Here is a 13188-nt window from a genome sequence, read left to right on the forward strand (position 1 = left end):
TGGGCTACAGAATGGAGAATTTCTGATAGATAATTCCCTTTCTGCTAGCAGCATCTCCCACAGTTCTGTCCACCCAAGATGGCTCAAATCCAATGGTTGGCTATTAAGAGGATTTGTTAGAATAGGGTAGTCTTCCTTGGTCTAATGTACATAATTGTTTTATCACTTCTGGAATATGTGTTAATGACAATAACTTGTCTAACAGCAAGTGGAAGAAGGGGGGTGTTCCAGTGTAGCACTGCAGTACCAAAATGCTGACCTGCCTTTTGTGAGCGGCAGAGAGAAGAAAGCAGTTCACATGCCCACAATTGTGGGAGATGTTGTGAACAGAAAAGAAATTATCAGTAAAGTGTTTCCTATTCTCTCCTCGATGTATGTGATTTTGAGATTATTTTAAAGTCTGCATTTTTAATATTTTCCTTATGGTTCATTTTTGTATTTTCTTAAAATGTGAAGGTGCTTTGAATTCCAGTAAAAGCAGTTTACTCCGAGGCAGGGGGGATGGATTCTGTGCCAAAATATTAAATTCTGCACTCAATAGTTTAAAATTCTGAATATTTTATTTCTCAAAATAGCACAGCATAATCACACTGGTTTTAATCGTTTTGGTAATTTATTTGAACTACAATATTGTGGTTGAAGAATGAGAGCGTGGAGCACTGGAGGAAATTCCCCAACCCCTTCTGTCTAACTGTAATGTAGCTAAGTTTGACCCTTAATTTCTAGTTCTTAGTCAGCGCGCACACATGCAGCCATATGCTCAGTGTTACATCACAGGCAACTGGAGAGCAAGTGAGGGCTGGGAAATCAAGCACAATTGATATTGGCTGTTGACCATCTTCAGAAATGTCAGAGGCAAACAGTTCATGGGACACATTTTGATAGGAATTTTTTTCAGTCCAAAAATTCAGACCAGTTCTAATCACTGACGTATTATAAGCATGGTTAAGGCGTATTGTTCTTCATCTCACTCTGGCAATGTAAACTTTTACACCTGTTTCATACTCCTGGGGGAATTCACAAAGGCAATAGGAACAATTCCCTGAGCAGGCAGGCTGCTAAATTCTGCTCTGCCCGAGAGGACAAAGCCTGTCCTATGCCTACCTCCTCAGACACCTCAAAGCCCTGCCCTTCCCCACTGAGCATTCAGCAATAGCAAGCCAGAGAGACAGTCTCTCTCACATGCATAACTGCCCCGTCCCAATAATAAGTTACGTCTCTTCTGGCTGCTCTGGACACTCAAACCAGCCTGTCTGCACTCCACGGAGGGACCCGTGACTGCTCTTTGTGTCTTCCCTTGGCTTCCCTGGCAGAAGTCATTTTTTCTGTGGGGGACACGAATTCTGCACATGCTGTGTGACTTAGAATTCCCCCAGGAGTAATTTTGGATCAGAAATTTTGGAGATCAACATTTTCTGTCTCCTTGGGTCCAGCTTGTCTGTGTGGGACTCAGGAGACCTGGATTACGTTCCTAGTTCTGCCACTGATTTGCTGGGTTATCTTGGGCAATATTGACATACTTACTTGACATGTTTCTGCCTTAGTGAACCCATCTGCAAACTAAGCACAGTGATATTATAAAGGGTTTTGAGCTCTGTCAATGAAAAATACTAAGTGCTAAATATTTTAACGTATTATTTAATCCTTGCATCTGATGAGTCTACTACCAGTGTCTGAGGAGGGGCTAGGAACAGTGCTAGCCTGTTTGCCTCTCTTGATCCTGGTGTACTCACTAACTTTGCATTCTCCTCCTTGCTAATGTTAGGGAAAGCAGAGCTAGGAACATCTCTCCCCTTTGTGGGAGCTGATTGGAGCTTGCTGCTTTTTTTCTCTCTACCCTGTCTTCTACAGGGACCCTAGGTGCTGGTACTTCCCCTTCCCTCTTAAAGTCCTTGTGAGAAGTGTTTCAGATGTTACTGGATCTCAGTAGCGGGAGAGAAGAGAGTCCTTCCATAAGTGCCCAGTAGCTCTGTCTGGTCTGAGAAGCTAGCTGCCGTTCAATGGGCTTATGCTGAGTTCATAGCTCAGCACTTCCCGGTCCCATAGAGCGAGCTGCATACTAATGCTCCATTGCATTGCCCAGCCTGTCATTCCTGATCTTTTTTCGCCTAATGGCAATGAAGTTCCTCAAGGGGCTATTACACACTTACCCATCAGAAAACCTGCACCTGCCAGGGACTCATCCTCCTGAAGCACAGAGGCCCTCTGTTGAAGCCTTTCTCAGAATGGTCCCTTCCTCACCTCACTCTGAAGTTGGTCTTTCCGATGCCTGTCATTTCAGCTACAAGAGTGACAGATTCCAGTGCGTATGGCCCCATCCCCCACATAACATTCCATAAGGACAAGGTGGTGCTAAGACCTTACTGAAGATTACTCCTAAGATGGTCTTAGAACTTCATAGTGATAGAAATGTAGCCGTGTTAGTCTGGGGTAGTTGAAGCAAAATGCAGGACAATGTAGCACTTTAAAGACTAACAAGATGGTTTATTAGATGATGAGCTTTCGTGGGCCAGACCCACTTCCTCAGATCAAATAGTGGAAGAAAGTAGTCACAACCATATATACCAAAGGATACAATTAAAAAAAATGAACAAATATGAAAAGGACAAATCACATTGCAGAACAGAAGGGGGATGCAGGGGGGGGGAGGGGGAGGAAGGAAGGTAAGTGTCTGTGAATTGCTGATATTAAAGGTAGGGAGAGTGGGATGTTTGTGAGTTAATGGTATTACAGGTGATAATTGGGGAAACTGTCTTGGTAATGGATGAGAAAGTTCAAAGACTTGTTAAGTCCTTGTTGGCAAGTGTCTCTTACCAGGCTGGTATGCATGAAAGTCTTTGAACTTTCTCACCCATTACCAAGACAGTTTCCCCAATTATCACCTGTAATACCATTAACTCACAAACATCCCACTCTCCCTACCTTTAATATCAGCAATTCACAGACACTTACCTTCCTTTCTCCCCCTCCCCCCCCGCATCCCCCTTCTGTTCTGCAATGTGATTTGTCCTTTTCATATTTGTTCATTTTTTTTAATTGTATCCTTTGGTATATATGGTTGTGACTACTTTCTTCCACTATTTGATCTGAGGAAGTGGGTCTGGCCCACGAAAGCTCATCATCTAATAAACCATCTTGTTAGTCTTTAAAGTGCTACATTGTCCTGCATTTTGTTAGAACTTCATGTGAGCCAGTCAGTCCATCTGTCTTGTTACTGAAACCACACTAGATACTTGGAGAAAAGAAATTACCCCCCTTGTGGTTCCCGGGACCCTTTTTTATGATAGTAACAGAATCAAACCAGTTAGAAAGTTATCCCTGCTGTTTAATGCCACAGCTAGATGTTCCAAAAGTCCATCCCTACCTCCGTAGAAAACATCAAAGTGGGTAACACAGCATCTGGATCTGTGGTATTAGCTGCCTGGCATGCTTCTTCCACTGAACATCACTCCACCAGAGCTCAAGCAATATCCTCTGCCTGCTTCAGGAACGTGCCAGTATCAGAAATCGGTAATATGGAGAAACTCACTTGACCTTTGTCAAACACCATGCCTTGGACTTAACTACGAGGGTAAATGCCACTGTGTTCATGAGCACAGTACCACGGTTACTGTTTGATGCATCAGGAACCCTTCATATCCCACCATCCTGAGAGGCTGCTGTCTGCCAGTTACTTACAATGGGATCCACAGTGGCTCATGCTGAAAGAGGGGAAAATGGTGATTTACCCTTTGAAGTAACTGTGGTTCTTACAGGTGTTATTGTCAGTTGGGATCCTATGACCCACCTCAGTCCCTGTGTTGGTCCTCAGCTATCAGGGGCTTCAAACTGCAAGGGAATTGAGGGAGGGTCACAACTGCCCTGCCATTATGTGCACCTGTAGTGGGAATCACATTGATGATAGCACCTCAAAGAACTACACTTTTACTGTAGAATACGTAACCGTTTTGCACCCCCACACGCATTTGTGTATCGCCATAGAAACAGAAGCAAAGGAATATATACTTAAGTGCTGTACTCCCATCTTTGAGCTTTGCCTCTGCTGGAATTCCCCTGTTAGTTCAGCAGTATCTATTTATGGAGTTTCGACAGAACCTGGTTTCACCTGACATACATGCTGGCTGATATGCCTGAATGATTATCTGTGTACCTTGACCTTTGGGTTTGTGCCGGGGGAGACACACATACAGTAACTCTCAGCATGAAAAAAGCAAAATATTTTAAAAATGAGACTGAATCACGTTTACAGAGAAGTCTTTTTGTATGGCTCTATTTTTGTAGTGTGACCTTGCAGTGAAGAACTGGAAATAAAGGTATATGCGTAGCTGACTAGTATTTTTGCATTCTCTGAATGAAAAACGGCCAGCTACTTCTTATATTGCGTCTCCACTCCTGTAAAGAGTGCGGTCAAACAAGAGGTTTTTTTTTTGGTTGTCGGAGTAGTGAAGGAAAAATGTAAAATGTATTGTTCCTGACAGCAATGCCAGCAGGTAAAATTGCATAAGTGTTCCCTTTTTAAGAGCTTTCCATTTGTGAGTAACTTACCATGTTTGCTCTCAGGCAGTGGTGCTCGATGCAGGCTGAGAGCTTTGGGCTAGCCACTGCCTCAGTTTCTTCGTGGGCTCCTGATAACTTCAGCATAGGCTTTAACACGTTGCATGATGCTCCCTTGTGGGGGCTGCGTTTATTAGCATATTTCAAAAGGAAATGCAAGAACCTCCCCCCCCCCAGCCTTTCTTGGCTCTCAATCCTTGGTGCAAGGTTCTTAGTCATGTCCTGCAGAGGCTTTCTATTAAGCAGACTCACACTCTGTCGAGTAGCAGTTCCTAAGAGGGCGTCTCCCTTCTCTTACCAGGCTGGTATGCATGAATTTCTGTGTGTGTGTGTGTGGGGGGGTGCTTTTTTTGTAAATGTGGACGGCAAGTGTGTGGATGCATCCCCATGGTCTCCCAAGTAAGCGAGGAAATCAGTCCCTGCCTTTCCCCGGCTGGTCAGAGCATAGAGGAGGGAGGCTCGGGAAGCATGCCGCGCCTGCCTTCCCCTGGCAGGCCAGAGCATGCTTACTTGGAGGACCTTGGGGCGGGGGGCAGAGCTTTCATACCCTCCACACCCCCTCTGCTTATGGGCCTGCTTACCTCTGGCTCTCCAAGCATCTGCCTTCTTTTCACCTTAGAAGGCCTTATTTAGCCATATGAACTTCCTGTAACATGGCTTAACTCATTCTCTCTGCCTGTAACTGTGTTACAACGGGGCTGTACTCATCTCCCCTTAAAGAGGCCAGCCTCCCTGTGTCTTTTTGGTTTTGAGCGACAATCTGTTTTGATTTGGCTGAATTTTATAAGAATTTAGAAGACAACCTTGGTGCACCTGCTATGATTTCTGTTTATAAATAAGTATCTTATGAACTGCAGCAATGTTCCAATCTGCACTCTGCCTACAAGCTGAAGGTAGCACAGAGAAAATTCTCTTTTTATTGTGCAAGAGTACATGTATGGAGGATGATCTGGTCATTACTCTCGCCTGTTTGTGTATTTCTCTTAATTCTTTGCTAGAAGAACAGTTAGGTTGCAGAGTATGTGTGCGTTGTTCTGGAAATGTCAATCTTAATGGCATGGGCATAACTTGATTTAGTTGGGTTGTGCCTGCTTTGAGCAGGGGGTTGGACTAGATGACTTCTGAGTTCTCTTCCAACTCTAATCTTCTATGATTCTAACTGACCTACTGTGCATATAAATTGTTAAATACATTTTGTCCCACAAGACACCTGCCTCTTTGAGTTGATTGGACAGTTATGTATCGAAAAAATCCTGTCTCCGTTCAGCAAAGGGGTTGATTGGTGGGCAGTGAATGATGCAAGGACCTCATGTCGATCAGTGATGATAAAGACTGAACAAGCCTCTTCCCCTGAGCATCATGCTATGCAATGAATAAGACGACATGGTTCCTATGGGGGGAAATGGCATATGCTTATGTATTTTGAGACTGTATTATAATGCATATTTGAAATGGGCAGAGGTGAACATTAATATCCACATTAACCTGGCATTTCCTGTCTATTGGGTAGGCATGCCATGCTGTGATCTGTCAACTGCTCCCCTCTAGACACTTGCTTTCCTCATCCGCTATCTTTCTCTGGAAGGTTTTGATCATCAACGAATTGTGTAAAGAAAGTTACCATCTGACACTGAGAGAGTCAAGAAATCAAAATATTATTTTTTTAGACATTTTTGGACAAGTCAGAGCTGCTCCACGCCTGATTAACATCCAACTGCATTGGCAGTGATAGGTACATAGACGGTGCAAGTGGTTCTCACCACCAGCTGTCAGTGCTGAAAAAGAATCTAAATGTCTAGATAGGCATGTTTAATTGTCAAATTAACTATTTAATTGCCTCTTTTATTTTAATTGTCCTGGTTAAGAAATTGTTTTGTTTGTTACATTTGTACAAACTCCTAGCATTCAGAGGGAAGATCTGCAATACTAGTGCTCCTTACACTTGATAGCATATAGTCAGTACGCTCCTGGCTGCTTAGCAAGCACAAGATCAGAATGCACTATTTGTACTTCAAAATCTGCCAGGTGGTTGTGTGAGTTAAAAGCTAAGCCCCTTAAGGAGCTAAACCTGTTATATGGGGGGAAGGAGGGTGTTTCAGTAGTCTGGATCGGTTTAAATAGACTCAGGAGCATTTATAGCTGGTTACCGTACTTTGCAAATTGCTAAGACATTTCTCTTTGTTAGGCTCTTGCATTACAAACTAACCTACACTTTCCCAGTTCTGACAGTTGTTCAATAGCTTTAGCACTGAGTGAACAGGAAGCCACTAGATTATGGAGCAAATATTTAAGGAATCCATCTGAAAACATCTAGAAGATAAGAAGATGATGAGTAATGGTCAGCATGGATTTGTAAAGAACAAATCATGTCAAACTAATCTGTTAGCTTCCTTTGATAGGATAACAAGTCTTGTGGATAAGAGGGGAGCGGTAGATGTGGCGTGTCTAGATTTTAGTAAGGCATTTGATATGGTCTCATATGACCGTCTCATTAACAAACTAGGGAAATTAAACTACTATAATGGTTGGATGACCATTTCCAGAGAGTAGTTATCAATGATTCAGTCATGCTGGATGGGCATAACAAGTGGGGCTCTGCAGTGATCAGTTTTGTGACCAGTTCTATTCAATATCTTCATCGGTGTCTTAGATAATGGCATAGAGTGTATGCTTATAAAGTTTGTGGGTGATACCAAGCTGGGAGGGATTGCAAGCCCTTTGGAGGATAGAGTTATAATTCAAAAGGATCTGGACAAACTGGAGAAATAGTCTGAGGTAAATAGGATGAAATTCAACAAGGACAACTGCAGAGTGCTCCACTTAGGAAGGAACAATCAGTTTCACACCTACAGAATGAGAAGTGACGGTCTAGAGGGGTAATAGTAGACCACAAATTAAATATGAGTCATCAGTGTGACAAGGTTGCTGTAGTTAGTTCTAAAACCCTTGTTTACAAATTAGACGTATGTGTGTGTCCTGGGGTTCTCACAGACTATTACAGAGGTCTATAAAATCATAACTGGTGGGGAGAAAGTAAATAAGGAAGTTACACAAGAACTTGAGGTCACTGAATATTTTAAACCTGTTGTCTCTTAATTTCAAACAGAAGGAAGTGTTTTTTTCACACAATGCAATCAACTTTTGGATCTCTGTGCCATAGGGCATTTTGAAGGCCAAGATTATAACAGTGTTTAATAAAGAACTAGATAAGTTCATAGAGGATAGCTCCATCAATGGCTGTTAGCCATTGGGGCAGGGATGCAAAATCATGCTGTGAAGTATCCCTTGCCTGTGTTTGCCAGAAGCCAGGAATAGGCGACACTTGATGATTCCCTGTTCTGTTCATTCCCTGTGAAATACCTGACATTGGCCACTGTCAAAAGACAGGGTACTGGGTTAAATTGATCGGTCCATTGGTCTGACGCACCATGGCTATTCTTATATTATGTTCACTGGCTTGCTTCTGCTGGAACAACACAAAGAGCCAAACTGTGAAAGCATCTGAAATGTACAAAATTCTTCTAGGTTGAACCTCTAAAATCCAAGACTCTTTGGTCCAGCAACATCCGTGGTCCAGCAGGACAATGGATATTGCTGGACCGGTGAACTCCAGCTGACCAGGTTCAGAATCCTACCCCGGACCGGGCGGTCAGTGGGGAGCCCAGCCCCAGTGGGGACAGTGTGGGGGAGAGCACAGTTCTGGCCAGAGCTGTTGGCAAGGGGCAGAGCCCCAGCCAGGGCTTGAGGTAGCAAGGCTGCCAGCCACGTGTGCAGCTTCAGCCAGGGCTAGGGTAGTGGGAAGCACAGCCTCAGCTGGGACTGACACGGTGTAGGAGCGCAGTCCCAGCTGGAGCTAATGGCGGGGAGCTCAGCCCCAGCCAGGGCTGGAGTCAGCTGGGTGCGCAGCCCAGACTGGCATCATGGTGGCAGCGGGGCCGACCCCTGTCTGGGACTGGTGTGACTGGGGACGCAGCCCTGGCCAGGCCTGGCATGATGCGGGGCTGGAGGCAGCAGCCAGCAACACAGCCCCACCCGGGAGCAGAACCTACAGCGGGGTAGGGAGCCTTGACTTCTCCTCATCTGGCAAACTTCATTGTTTGGGGCCATTCACGTCCCGAGGGTGCCAGACAAGGGGGGGGGGGGGGCACCTGTAATAGTTTCCCTTATTTACTGAGACTTATTTTAGAAGGAAATTACAGTTCCTGAGATGGTATTAAGGAGGGATGTTAAATATTGGTTAATTGAATAGTTGAGTAACCCCAAGAATTTTTATCGGTTAGTTGACTTTTCTATAGTCCCCGGGGGCGGGGGCGGGGGCCGGGGCGGGGCCGGCAGCCAATGCACTCCAGCCTCACTCCTGTGGAGCCCATGGCCACTCCGCACTGCTGCCTCTGTATCAGAGGCAGCAGCATGGGGTGCCAGGCAGGAGCTGGTCTGTGAGGGGAGCCAGTTTAAAAACCAACTCCCCTCACGGACTGGCTGCCTGTCGCCCTGTGCTGCTGCCTCTGATACTGAGGCAGCAGCACAGGGTGGCAGCAGCCCCTGTCTAGGGTGGGTCTGAGCTTCTGGACCTGGTGCAAGCCATAACTGAGCCAGGCTGCTTGCCCGCCTGGCTCTAATACACTTTAAATGCAGAGCTGCAGCAGGAATAGGTCCCGGATCCGTTTCAAGTCAGGACTAAGCCAGGCTGATAGCTAGTCTGCTAAAAAATGTACTGGGGGTGGGGTGGGAATGCGTGTAGTCTATAGCATTAACCTATAAGCTTTTGCTTATCAGTTAATCGACTGTACTATTACATTCCTAGTATTGAGGTGTTAACCATGGGTAGGATGTAAACCAGGCTAACCCTTGCCAGACTATAGGGAGGAGCTGCTCTGTGCTGTTAAAGGGATCTGGACAGGGTGGAGTATGGGTGGGGCCACGCTTGGGTGTTTGGGGGAGGCATAGCCTCCTCCAGCTTATGCAACCTGCAGGGCTGGTCTTACCATGAGGCGAACTGAGGCAGCCACCTCAGCGGCCAGACTGGGTGGGGGGTGGAGGGTGCCACTAGGACTCAGAATGTAGAAAATTGTGTCTGCTGGTGGTGCATATGTATTCTCTCTGCAGTACCATGAGAGGAGTAGAACAGGAAGAAGGCAGAATTGAGATTTTTCAAAGTTTTGGCCCAAGCGAAGGGGCATGGGGGCGTCATTTGAGCTCCCTGTCTCAGGTGCCAAAATGTTGTGTGCCTGCCCTGGCAACCTGCCACGCAGGATGTTAACTTTCCTTATTGTATGTGTGTGTGGGAGAGATGAGGGGAAAGAGTGTTTAGATTACTAAAGGCCTCCCAAAAATGGCAAAGTTCAACCCTGTTTCTTGTGAGGTTTTTGTTTTGTTTTTTAGTAGGAAACAGAACAGGAAGAGAGGGAAGAAAATGCAACGGGCATCTGTTTGTCTTTCTCATCTGCAACTTAGCTGCTGGGAAGCAACAAGCATAGAACATAGTCTTATTAGCCCTTCAGAACTTGGCAAAACTTTTGCCAGCATCAGGCGGCTTCAGATATTATTTTAAGCTTCCTGTTTCATTGCAGTAGTGTTACAGGGATGTGTTTATCTTGGCTGATTGACAGACTTTTACTAGATGGAAGGCAAAAAGAAGCAGAATAATGTGATGGTGAAGAATATCACTCTAGAGAAGGAGTGGCAGCAGATTCAAATGCCAGGCTTGGTTCAGGATTAATTCGTAGTTAATGGGTAGGTTGATTATCAACTGGTTCCTTCCCCTTCTGTAGTCAGGACATCCTTTTTGGATCATGCCCAGTGATGTGATGGTACATTCCTTTGTCACCGCAGTCAATGATGTTAGCTCTGATGATTAAGTTCACTTTCTCTCCTGTAGTCTAGTGCCTTTTAACTATCCATTCCACAGTCAGGTTGCTGAGTGATTCCCCCTTCTCCCATGATTCAGGAAAAGCCATGTGTAGAAAAGGGTAGCAATATTAGCCCACCAAAATTAATATTTGAGTATATTTATTATGTGTATGTATACTGCCCAGGAGCCCTAGACATGGACCATGCAAACACATCATAAAAAGATGCTCCCTTGCCCAAAGATTTTAGTCTCTGTATAATACAAGAGACAACAGATGGACCCAGACAGATAGATGGGGAGTAGAAAACAATTGGACAGTATTGGCTAGCACGTCAGCTGTTTCCCAGCACACCAGTAGCCTAAACAGTCTCACGTTTTTGGAGGCAATTGAAAAAAGATATTGGGGTGGTGCTGCAGATGTTCATGGGGAGTATCTTCCAAGCTTCCAGGATCACAAGAGGCTGGCATCACTGACTGACTGGATGGGGAATCAATGTCTTGATAGCGAGTGGTAAGTAGTGTGTGGTTTGGCCATTTCGTGCCTTGATAGGATGAATAACTTGTGTGAGATGCAGTAGAAAAGGGGGAACAAGGACAGTGATGCAAGGACAGGGGTGACATGGAAAATGATCTTTGCAGCAGCATGCTGCATGGATATGAGCAGGCAAGACTTTTGTCAAAGCCAGAGGGAAGATTGCTGTAGTCATTCTCCAGACCCTGCATTCCTTCCTGCACCCCTCCTCCAGGTCAGAATACTGTCCTACACCCATACCCATGCCCCCTCCCAGATGCAGTGCACTGATGCTTTCAGTCCATTTTGGGTGGGTATCTTGCGCAGCAACACATTCATCTGTTAACATGCTGAAAACCATCCAAGGATTCTTTGTCCTGGGGTCATGAGCAGGACACAAACCTAGATACTAAGAATTAGATTACAAGAACTGGAGGTGGAGGACAAAGAGGACAAGGGGCGCATTTGTGTGTCTTTTTTTTCTTTTTGGCTTGTTTGATGTGCACCTATTGTGTCTGGGAACATGATGAAAATTAAATTCAACCAGGTATTACGTCTACAATAGTTTAATATTAAAAACAGTGTAAGTACCCCTCTCTATATGTTAGGACTAAAGTCAACAAAATACTGACCTTCAGAGTGTGGGATAATGTGCCTCCTCTTGGTGAAGCCAAATCAAATTTGGTTGGGCTGCTGGAGACAGTAGGTTCTGCTTATGGAATCTCTGAGACCCCAGGTATCCTCATCCAGGCATTTTCAGCACAACCTTTCTATTAATCAATTTTATATGGATGAAAAATACACTTACATCAATTAGGTACCCTAAAATGTAGCAGGTAACGAACTCTGCTTAAGGACCTCACGCAGCCAGCACTGAAATCAGTGGAAGGATTCCCATTAATTTCAGCGGGAGTTGTATCAGGTACTCAATTAATATTATTGTTTGGCATGGAACTTTTGTAAAAATTGGTGATGGTGACACCATGCTGGGTTGAAATTCAGGAATTCATCTTAGTACCTTGCTCCTGGGTTGGCAGAAGCAGGGAATGCAGCAAACACAAGCAGGTCTTCCCTGGGAAAGGAGCATTTCACGTTGCTTCTTAGTAGTGACAAAACCTATCTTCGAGGCTGGGGTTTGTTGCCTGTGAAGAGAGCTGCGTATTGCATTTTTCAGAAGGACTATGACCAAGAATAGGGTCTCAGAGTATGGGGGAAAAGCAGGGGATTCTGAGCCAGTAAGTCTCATAAGGACCCACTATAAGGGGAATAAAGAACTCTGGTATTTACAAACTTGTTCTGTATTCTTTGCATCTCTCGCTCTGCAAATGTGTTGAACTCGACCTTTGAGAAGTTCCTGATAAGTTATCATCAGCCAGGCATTAAAATAACAAACCCTCCCACCTAGCTCAGTTGGATAGAAACTCCCCAGGCCAAATTTGTGTACAATTGTTATACCAATCTCCAGGCACGACAGCCTGGCTGAGGACAAAGTTGACTTTGTGAAGAAATCAACTGCAACTGGTAGTTTCACACTGTTTATGCAGCCTGTCCCTGTATTGTGAGTATTTCTTTTTACGTAGCATATTTAGTCTGAAACTGAATGTGGTATTGTGAATATGAAATTGTATTCATTGTCTTGTTAGAAAGACAGTCATTGAGGGATCTAAAACTGACATGGAGAAATCATGGCCCTGCTTGAAGTCTTTGGCAGCAATCCCATTGACTTCAGTAGAGCCAGGATTTCACTAAAACAAACAGCAAACACCTCATATGACTCTTCTGACTTCCCATTCCTTTAAGTCCGTGCATAAAATCATGTTTTCAGGAGAAACCAAACAGTAATCAAAGTTCTGGAGCAATTTCATTAGGACAAGAAATGCTAAAGTGAAAGAATTTCTTTTAATTACAAAAGGGAATTAAAAAAAATCTATCAATCTGCAAGTATGTTGCATTGGCCTCTCTAGAATAGTTGTTTTGATTAGTCAGTAGAGCTTGGAATTAACCCAAATGTTTACCTTGACATTGCTTACAATGTGCATATATTGTAAACAAATTTATGCTCACTCAATATCTTAATAAAGTATATGCATTTGTTAACTCAATCCTGTGATTTGTCTCACTAGCTTGAATGGGCATAGAAGATGCTCAACACCTTGCTGGAATGAGGGCTTAAAGAGGCATGTGTAAAGTAAAGGATAAACCATAAAAAGGATGTTTTGGTAGGCTAGGGAGCCAGTTTAATGGACATGCTTGTACAAAGACCCCGATGTCG

General features: G+C 44.4%; 1 protein-coding gene across 5 annotated transcripts in view; it reads left to right on the forward strand.

Annotated features, from left to right (window-relative positions):
* Nucleotides 1-13188, forward strand: part of MAP3K13 (mitogen-activated protein kinase kinase kinase 13) — a 92076-nt gene that overhangs the window by 13595 nt on the left and 65293 nt on the right. Inside the window, exon 1 of one of the 5 annotated variants that reach the window (XM_014573902.4) lies at nt 12167-12474. The exons of the other annotated variants lie outside the window; for them this stretch is intronic. The gene's annotated coding sequence lies outside the window, so the exon portion shown is untranslated. Of the gene's footprint in view, nt 1-12166; nt 12475-13188 lie in introns of those variants that run through there. 5 annotated transcript variants of the gene reach the window in all.

The sequence above is a fragment of the Pelodiscus sinensis genome, chromosome 10 (genome assembly GCF_052426305.1).
Source record: "Pelodiscus sinensis isolate ZL-2025 chromosome 10, ASM5242630v1, whole genome shotgun sequence".
Classification (NCBI taxonomy): Eukaryota; Metazoa; Chordata; order Testudines; family Trionychidae; genus Pelodiscus; species Pelodiscus sinensis.